The 10,547-nt window shown below is 39.3% G+C and overlaps 1 pseudogene; it reads right to left on the bottom strand.

Moving 5' to 3' along the window:
* Window positions 1–9,095: 9,095 nt before the first annotated feature.
* The window catches only part of LOC103603789, a 10,861-nt pseudogene continuing 9,409 nt past the window's right edge, over window positions 9,096–10,547 (bottom strand).

Here is a 10,547-nt window from a genome sequence, read left to right as displayed (position 1 = left end):
CGGGAACCGGTCTGTATGTGGGATCCGAACCCTCGGGCGGGAGCGCCGCCGCGCTTCCCAAGCGGCGCACTATCCAGTGCACCACCGGGCCGGCCCGTCCCTCATCTTTTTCTTTCCTTCTGAGTCCTCCAAATTCCTCCAACCTTTGCCCATTACCCAGTTCCAAAGCTGCATCCACATTTTCAGGTATCTGTATAGCAACACCCCACTCCTCGGTACCAATTTTCTGTATTAGTCTGTTTGCGTTGCTATAACTGAAATACCTGAGACTGGGAATTTATAAAGAAAAGAGGTTTATTTGGCTTATGATTCTGGGACAGCTGCAAGGGCCTCAGGCTGCTTCTACTCATGGTGGAAAGTGGCAGGCAGCCAGCAGGTATAAGCAGAGCACATGGCAAGACAAAACAAGAGAGAGCAGAGAGGAGGTGCCAGGGTCTTTTTAAACAACCAGCTCTCACGGAAACTGGTAGAGCGAGAACTCACTCATTAGTTTCCCCTTCCCCAGGGAGAGCATTAATCCATTCATGAGGGATCAGCCCCCATGACTCAATCAGTTTCCAGCACTGCCACATTGGGGATCAGATTTCCACATGAGTTTTGGAGAGGACAACACATCCAAACTCCATCAGCTGGTGTATTAGTTTCCTGTTGTTGCTCTAACAAAGTACCACAGTTTAGTGACTTGAAACAATACAGATTTATAACTTTACAGTTCCGGCAGTCAGAAGTCCAAAATGGGTGTTTCAGGGTTAAAATCAAGGTGTTGGTGGGTCTATGTTCCTTCTAGAGGATAATTTAATTTCCTTAACTTTTCTATCTTCTAGAGGCTGCCTGCATCCCTTGGCTTGTGGCCCCTTTCTCCATCTTCAGGCTGGCCAGCAGCCTTGCATCTTCAGATTTCTCTCTGAGTACTACCCCTGCCTCCTTCATCACATCTCCTTTCTCTGACTCTGCTTCTCTCATCATATCGCCTTGTCTGACTCGTAAGGACATTGTAATTACATTCGGCCAAACCAGGATAATCCAGGGTAATGAAATGTCATGATCCTTAATTTAATTACATTGGCAAAGTCTGCTTTGTCACAAATTCTGGGATTAGGACATGGACAATTTTGGGGCCCATTATTCAGCCTACCATAATTGGAGAGTTAATTCAGAAGGACCTTTAAAATTTACAAATGGAGTATTTTAGTCCATCTTATATCAATATCATATTGTAGCCCCAAAGTAAATTAACTTCTATATAGTTATGATTAATGTTTATTTCCCCCTGCTGCAATCTGCAGTTTCTCCTTTATTGTTGGGAATAAATGTAGGTGGATAGGATAGGCTGGCTTGTCTCATTTTTATTATAATAATAATATTAGCTATCATATGTCCTTCACAGATTGCTATTAAGTAGGAACTTTATTTCAGCACTGGCAGGATTTCATACTTTGATTTTTTTGGGTTGTGTCTCAGAAGAGTAGTTTATATAGCAAAGTTAAGATTCACCAGTAGGTTTCTTCCTGCCCAGTAGTATTGCCCATGAGTTGTGTTTGAACCAGATGCAGGTAATCTGTAACATTGGTATATAGTGGAATAATTTTGAATAGCACTCATCCAACACCTGTGAATTCATTTAACAAGCGCAGAGTTTCCTTTGATCCTTATTCCATTTTTTCTTTTCACACAGCATGTTCTTTTCTGTTGTAGTGTTGATTGCAGTAAGCTGAAATTTCCCATCCAAACTTTTCATACTTTAGATGTGTTTATTCTCCTGGACGACCTGCATGTACCTTACATGCAAGAAGTCCAAAAGTGAATTCAGCCTTTCATTCCTTCTTGGAAAATGTATACCATTTTCTGTTCTTTTTATTTAAAAATTTTTTTTATTGTGGTAAAATATACATAACATAAAATTTACCATTTTAACCATTTTTGAGTGTACAGTTCAGTGGCAGTAAGTACATTAAAATCGTTGTGCAACTGTCACCATTATTCATCTCCAGAACTTTTTCATCATCCTAAACTGAAACTCCATACCCATTAGACAGTAACTCCCCATTACCTCCTTCCCTCAGCTTCTTATAACCACTATTCTACTTTCTATGATTCGACTAGTCAAGTTACCTCATATAAGTGTAGTTACATAATTTTTGTCCTTTGGTATTTGGCTTATTTCACTTAGTATGATGCTTTCAGGGTTTATCTGTGTTGTAGCATATGTAGAAATTTCATTTTTGAGGCTGAATAATATTTCATTGCATGTATGTACCACATTTTGTTTATTCATTTGTCTGTTGATGGACACATTTGAGTTGTTTATATCTTTTGGCTATTATAAATAATGTTATTATGAACATGGTTGTACAAATACCTGTTTGAATCTCTGCTTTCAATTCTTTGGGGTATTTACCTAAAATTGAGATTGGTGGATCATGTGGTAATTCTATGTTTAACTTTTTGAGGAACTGCCATGCTGTATTCAAAAGCTGCTACACCATTTTCTCACCAGCAGGGCACAATCGGTTTCTTCACATCCTTGCCAAGGCTTGTTAATTTCTGCTTACGTGCGTGCGTGTGTGTGTGTGCGTGTGTGTGTAGTTTTATTATTGTTTTTTATTTTTATTTAAATAATAGCCATATAGCCATCCTAGTGGGTGTGAAGTGATATCTCACCGTGGTTTTGATTTTCATTTCCCTAATGATTAGTGATATTGAGTATTTTCTCATGTGCTTATTGGCCATCTTTGGAGAAAATATCTGTTCAAATCGTTTGTGCATTTCTGAATTGAGCTGTTCATTTTTTTGTTGCTGAAGTTCTAAGAGTTCTTTTTTTTTTGTCTTTTTTCGTGTCCGGCAACGGATCGCAACCCTCAGTGTCGCGCCCATACCGGACCGGGACCAGCAACGGGATCGCAACCCTCGGCGTTGCGCCCGCACCTCACTCAGCCAGTGAGCGGGAACCGGTCTGTATGTGGGATCCGAACCCTCGGCGGGAGCGCCGCCACGCTCCCAAGTGGCACACTGTAGCAGTGCGCCACCGGGCCAGCCCCTAAGAGTTCTTTATATATGAGAATACTTTAAAAACTTTGTGGAAAAATAGAATTTTTTTTTTTTTTTTGTCTTTTTCCGTGTCCGGCAACGGATCGCAACCCTCAGTGCTGCCCCCGCACCGGACCGGGACCGGCAACGGGATCGCAACCCTCGGTGTTGCCCCCGCGCCTCGCTCAGCCAATGAGCGGGAACTGGTCTGTATGTGGGATCCGAACCCTCGGGCGGGAGCGCCGCCGCGCCTCCCAAGCGGCGCACTTATCCAGTGCGCCACCGGGCCGGCCCGAAAAATAGAATTTTTGAAGGACCCTTGTGTTGGGCTGGGTCACAGACCCTTCAAACCTGTTGTACAGGCTGGGTCACAGACCCCTCATATGCAGGTTGTGAGCTAGGTAATTGGAAAGATCCTGGGAGCTGCTGGCAAGGTTGACATGCTTTATTCGGACACGAGCTCAGCCCCCAGACTCCTCAGCAGCAGCAACAGCAGCTTACAGCAGATCCAGCAGCAGCAGCAGTGGCCTCCCGGGAGTGTTCTGGGGGCCCTGTGGATCAGAGCCATTTGTCCTTTATGCTTAAGTCAGATAACCAAGAGACACTTGGGTGTGAGTAAGATAACCAAAGAACACCTGGGTGCACATGCACAATTACATCAGACAATAACCAAGGAACACCTGGATGCACGTGCACAGTTAACATAGTTACATTAAACAGGCCTAGGTCATGCTAGGCAAGATTCCGAACATGTGAGGGACCCTGACTATTTGTCCATTTCATTTTCCTTACACCTTGTATATTTGAGGGTTTATTTCTAGGCTCTCTATATTCCATTAGTCTTATATGTTTGCTTTTATGCCAGTACCACATTATTTTTGAGTACTGTAGCTTTGTAGTAAGTTTGAAATCAGGAAATATGAGTTCTCCTACTATGTTCCCTTTTTTTCAAGAATATTTTGGGTATGTGGGGTTTTCTTGAGATTCTGTATGAATTTTAGGATGGGTTTTTCAGTTTTTGCAAAGAACATTGTTGGGATTTTGATAGGGATTTCATTTAATCTGTAAATTGCTTTGGGTAGTATTGTCATCATTTCACTCATTTAATAGTGAACTACCTGGAGTTTCCCAAATATACCATGCTGAGTTGTGCCTTTGCTTACTATGTTGTTCCTTCTACACTGCTTTACTTTCCTCATTTGGTTAACTTCCACTTAACCTTAACTCCTCCTTCAAGGAGGAGTCTCTTTCTCTAGGAAACCTTTTTTGATTTCTTCTCTCCCATTAGACTACTTTTTTATGCTCTTATACAGCATTTACCAAATTGTGTTAAAATCATGTTCAGAGCTTGTCCTCCCCATTAGCCAATAAACTCTTGGAGGTTCTCCAGTCATGTGATAGCTCTCAATAAATGTTTCCTAGACTGTTGAACTCAACTGTTTTTCATTATGGGTATGTTAACTTCTAATATGGATAGACAAAGGAACTAATATATCTAGTGTTGACTAATATTAGACCTTGATAGCTGTATCCCAAAACCTCAGAGAAAGACTAAATTAGGCTATTAAGAAGGTATGTGTATGTGGGGTGGAGGAGGGGGTAGGGTTAGGGGAGATTAGACAGTGATGGGTGCTGGGAGAAGTATGGTAGGAGGGACGGATCACATTAAATTATCAAGTCTGCATTTTAAAAATCTTAAAAACGTTTATTTTCCCTGTAACAATAACTTAATTATAGAGAGACCAGAAAACATTAAACTTATTACCAGTACTCAATAACTTAATTAAGACTGGGTAAGGAAGATTTGGCAATCACCTTTGGACGGTTCCTGCTCTATGTTCTACAGTGTGGAAAATATAGAATCCAATTAGGAATTGATTATATTAACTTTTTTTTTTTTTTTTTGTCTTTTTCCGTGTCCGGCAACGGATCGCAACCCTCAGCGTCGCCCCCGCACCGGACCGGGACCAGCAACAGGATCGCAACCCTCGGTGTTGCCCCCGCACCTCGCTCAGCCAGTGAGCGGGAACCGGTCTGCATGTGGGATCCGAACCCTCGGTGGGAGCGCCGCCGCGCTTCCCAAGCGGCACACTGTAGCAGTGCACCACCGGGCCGGCCCTGATTATATTAACTTTTTAAATAAAGAAGCTATTAGCCTATCAAAAATAACTTAGATGAGTATTCCAGATGTTTAGTACAATGACAAGTTTTTCAGTAAAGAACACTTTGTGTCTTTAGAAGCTTACAGAAATTAGTGTCTGTCTTACAGCTGTAGTTTTAGATTAAACTGCTAAAAGTGGCTTTTATGAGGTAATAGTTACTGCAGGCAGTGTTATGATGGCAGTTGGATGGCTTACTCAATTTATTATTGCTCCCTGATTTGCCTAGTATTAAGTAAATTTCTAAAATCTAACGCCTATATATCCTATAAGCAAGCAACGTTTTAATTAAGGAAGAAATTGTTTGCTCATTCACATGTTGTATAATACAATGCAAGAGGAAAAGAAAAATGCTAAAGATTGGGAGAGTTAATTTGATGTTTGTTTGTTTTTTTTATTTTACTCTGTTCAGAAGCGACAATAACCATGGAAGAGAGAGAGAAATATCTTATTTAGAAAATAAAGAGAAAGCTTCTTAGTTTTCTTTTTTTCTTAGTGCTTAGGGAAGTATATCTCAAACAAATGAAGAAAAATGTCTTATAGGAAAATGGGATAATCTAAGTAATTTAAAAGTGATTGTATTTTCTGATACTTCTTTCACAGTATAAAAACAAATTAAGGAAACACATCTTATATAGGATAAAAACTTGTGTTGTCTGGGGATTTGGTTATGTTCATGGGTGTGTTATAGTTACCCTTACCTTTGGCTAGTGTAGTAGGCTGAAAAATGTCCCCTAGATGACATCCCCATTCTAATCCCTGTAACCTGTAAATCTTACTTTACTTGCAAAAGGGGTCTTTGCATATGTAGTTACTGATTTTGAGATGAGATGATCCTGGATTATCCAGGTGTACCCTAAATGTCATCATGTGTGTCCTTATAAGAAAGGGGTCAGAGGGAGATTACAGCCACAGAAGAGAAGTAGTCTGTGTGACCGCAGAGGCAGAAATTAGAGTGTTGTGGCCACAAACCAAGGAATGTCAGTCTCTGGAGAAAGTGTGGCCCTGCCAATGCCTTGATTTTGGACCAGTGATACTGAATTTGAAGTTCTGGCCTCCAGAACTGTGAGAGAATAAATTATTGGTATTTTAAACCACCAAATATGTGGTAATTTGTTACAGCAGGTATAAAAATCTAATATAGCAATCATTCTTCAAAGTGTAAATGGACATTTCTGAATAACCCCATTTACCTAAACTCTTTCTCTTTTGGGGGGGTATGATTTATAATTCACTCATATTAGTCTGTAGTTTTATTTCAGATAGTCTGAATAGACTGGGCAATTTTTTAAAAATTGTGATTGACACATTGTAATTGTACATGCTTATGGGGTACAATCTGATGTTTTGATAAGACTGGGTATTTTTTATGATTAAAGCAGCTAGTAAACACTTTTAGGGACAGAACTCCTGAGAATTTAGCTCAAAATAAGTTATATTTAAAGTTCCTTTTTTGAGAAAAATGTTTTATCCAATCTGGAAGCTCTCTTGTGGCTGCTTAAGTAGGTAAGAGTAAAAATCAGACACCTAAAATTTTAGAACACAGAATCAGCTCTTTTGCATGCACATCTGCTGTTTAATATGAATTTCTCTTTCACCTATACTATAGAAAATATATAGTTGATGTTCCTATCCAAGAATTGAGTTATGAATTTCCTGTGACCCAGCATGTGCCGGGCTCTCACTTGAGACCTTGGCTTACTGAGAGTGACCAAAGAATAAAGGCCATATATGTTCACTTTGCTTAGACCTATATCCTTAATCTTCAGACAGCAATGTACCTAGCCTATATTATCTTAATCCCCTCAAAGATTGTGTGTGCTTTTGGGAGCGAGGGGGGATAATCCAAGAAACATTTTGTAAAGAATCCACAAATTTCTAATGAAATTTGAACCAGAAATATCTCTATCTGATATGTTTCTTTTCCTGTTAAACTTCTAGAAACCACACTTAGTATTTAGCCACATACCGGTTACTAATGGTAGACAACTGATGAAGAAATCTGCCCTTTCTGGCAATTTTTGTTTGTTATAAAATAAGCCTTAAATGAGTAGTCTTGAATCAGCCTACTCCATTGATTTTTCTGTCTTATGAGGCACGCAACCAAAGGTTCTAGGACTTCCTTTCAGTATTTTTGTCTCTAAACTAACTGACTCTTTTTGAAAGAAGATTAATGTAAAATTCTTAATAAGTTAGGGGGCAGCTAAACAATTTTTTTCCCCTAGTCTTTCACATGTTGGGGAGGCTGAGAAATAATGTTTCTTTAAAGTAAAAAAAGGAGATGATATCCTTTCAGTTTTATGACTGTCATTTATGGAATGTGCCAGGCACTTTATATGAACATTTCATTCAACTTTGCCAGTGACCCTGAAAATTTTTATAACTTTTTAGATTGGGGGGAAAAAAGTCTTGAGCGGTTGAGAAATTTGCCTGTGAATCTACAGCTAGTCACTGCCAGACCTAGAATGCAAACCAAAGGTGATCCAGTTCCAAAGGGCTTTTACCATGCTTTCTAGCTGTCCTGTTTGTTGTACCATAATATAAGTACATCCCTAAAATAAGAAGTTCTCTGTCCTTATTCTTGAGGAATTTATGGTTTAGTGGATATATTTTTCTTGAATGGTCTTGGGAACAAATGTATGGTCTAGTCAGAGGGTTTGAGAGTCTTGAGGTCCCAAAGATTAGAATTGTCTTCCTTTTTTTTTTTCACATGAACCCTGTTCTTTGATGCAGCTAACCTCTATAGACTTGACTGCAGTTTTTTCATACTCTCCTCAACCAATTTAAGGATTGTAGCTTAGGGATGGGATAGAAATGGCATTTTAGAGAGTTTCTACATTATTTTGTTTGCCAGGTACTGTAAAATGAATATTTATGTAGAAACAGTGTTATGATTAGTGGTTAGGTCCCTAGACTAGTCTTCAAAAGATTAACCCATAATGTAATTGAACTTGTATACAACTACGAATTTTCTAGTAGTTCAGACACATTACTTAGTATATTTTTAATGGAAAAACTTAGAATGAAAACTTCAGTTTCTAGTTGGGGACTTAATGTACTTTTGTTCTGAAAAAATAAGTTTTATATTCATTTTCAAATCTTATTAAAACCCAAATTAAAGGATGAGTAATAGAAACCAAATTCTGTATGTTAGAATAAATTTTTAATAGTTATATGTATTCATATTATCGTGAAAGTAGACATATGGTGACTGGAGCAAGAACAGTTTATTACAGCAGTAACCACATCAGATTCCCTTTGCCCTAGTTCTTCCCCTAGGCGTTGTGATGAGACCTGGATTCATTTGGTAGGTGAGGAACCGGAAAATATGAATCTGGGAACTTGTACACCTGTTATCTAACTTCTCGTGAAAGAGGGAGGGTAGACCTTTCTTCCCTAATATGAACAAATAATCCTTGGGAACAGAAGGGGGAGAAGGATCCTAGGTTCATAATCTTTGGAATGCAAATGAATGTTTGGGGGCGGAGGGGAGGATCAGACAAGTCTCAAGAGTTTACAACTCCTGAAATATCTCCGTAGTCTGGGGTTTCATCCCCCCTGAAATGTAAACCCATACCCCTAAAGAGGTAAAATCTCTTACTGTTTATTTATCTTTAAGTTTCAAGGCTTGTCCTTTGAAGAATAGCTTTCTTTGCTTAGAAATTCCTGCCTATGCAGAAACATAAAAATATTTTCTCTTCACATAGTTAAATCTTTCTTTTCTCTTACCCTTTCCTATTTTTCTGGTACCAGATTTCTTTGTTTGAAGGAGTGGTCCAAATGAAAGAACTTAAGTGGCTGTTTTGTTGGTACAACTTATAAAAATGCTAAGAGTAACCCCAATATGCATGCATTGCCTTGGTAACCCCAGAAGTCACCCTGATGGATATGGTGGAGTCAGCTTAAGGCTTAGTTCTTGTCATCACTGTCTCCCAGGTTGTGCTTGTTGGAGATACTCTGCCATGCCAGATTCAGACCTCTTTCCCCCACCCTCCCATCTTGGGTTATATGGTCACCCAGTTCTTTGGTTGATTTCACCTGCTCATTCAGGTAATGTTTCTTAATGAAGTCACACAGGTGGGAAGTTTTTGTCGGTGGCCAGTTTGACTTCTTCACTTTTTTCCCAAGTGTAACCCACACTCCATCCAGTCTGCTCTCCCAATTGTCATGTTCTGGTTTCTTGGTATCCTAAAGGAAGATTAGGTGCCCTCTATTGGTTGTGCAGCTTCATCACTTTCTCAGCATGTTTCCTCTCATTAGAAGGTGAAGAAAATATTTGGCAAAGTTCTTCAGAGCCACATCATTGCGGTCAAAGTAGTAAGACATAGATAGATGTAGATGATGTAGAGCTCCAGGTTGATCTGGTGGTTGATGGCCTGAGTGTCCTGGTAGTAAGTTCTGGTGCACCTGGAATAAGGATGCAGGTGGCTGAGAGGTGGCAGTGCTGAAACTTCAGTGGGAGTCTTGGGGTAGTCTGAGTGTGCTGTGAAGAGATGGCACAGGGCTGCCTCTGAACTGCTAGCCAGGGTGGGTTTCATCTAAGCACTGTTGAAGTAGGGAACCAAGGTGACTCCCAGCCAAGAATGTCTGGCCTCAGATGTTAATTTGAGTGACTTTTTAGTCATGATAAAATGTGAACTAATTATTAAGGTTGTCTAATTTGAGCTCCCCTCTTTAGTTATCACCATTGTTGTTCTTCGGCAGATAGTTATTGAATAACTACTATATGTCAGGTACAGTGCAATGTATTGGGGATATGGTGATGAATAAGATAGACAACTACCCTTCTTTCAAGAAGCTTAGGACTATAAAAGTGCTATGGTGAAAAAGAAAAGGTAGTTGATGAAAGAATGACAGAATTTCTTTCAAATGCATGAGTGAGTGAGTTGTAGGATAGTCTTGGGGGAGGAAAGTATTCCATTCCAGAAGGACAGGCTAGTGAAAAGATTGTAGAAGGACAAGCTAGTGAAAAGACTGTAAAATGAGAATGAGGTTGGCAAGATTAATAAAGGGAAAGATGTCAAGTATGCCTGAAACATGGTGAACAGAACTCAAAATCACAAACATACATTTTGATGTTTGGATTCTTTAATTGCCTAAATAGGATCGTATTATACATTTTGCTGTACAACTTGCTTTTTTTTTTTTTTTTAACTTAACGTGTATTGTATGCGTTCCATGTCAGAATGTACAGCTACATATTATTCTGTACTATGGTTATATCATAATTAGCCGTTTTCCTATTGACATAGACTTTTATGATTTTTTGCCATTACAAACAGTGCTGTGACCACTATCCTTACCATACTTTATTGTATACTCATTATGAGAATTTTTTTTTTTTTTTTTGTCTTTTTCCGT

The sequence above is a fragment of the Galeopterus variegatus genome, unplaced genomic scaffold (assembly GCF_000696425.1).
Source record: "Galeopterus variegatus unplaced genomic scaffold, G_variegatus-3.0.2 Scaffold4789, whole genome shotgun sequence".
Classification (NCBI taxonomy): domain Eukaryota; kingdom Metazoa; phylum Chordata; class Mammalia; order Dermoptera; family Cynocephalidae; genus Galeopterus; species Galeopterus variegatus.
This window is presented reverse-complemented; position numbering and strand designations above follow the sequence as displayed.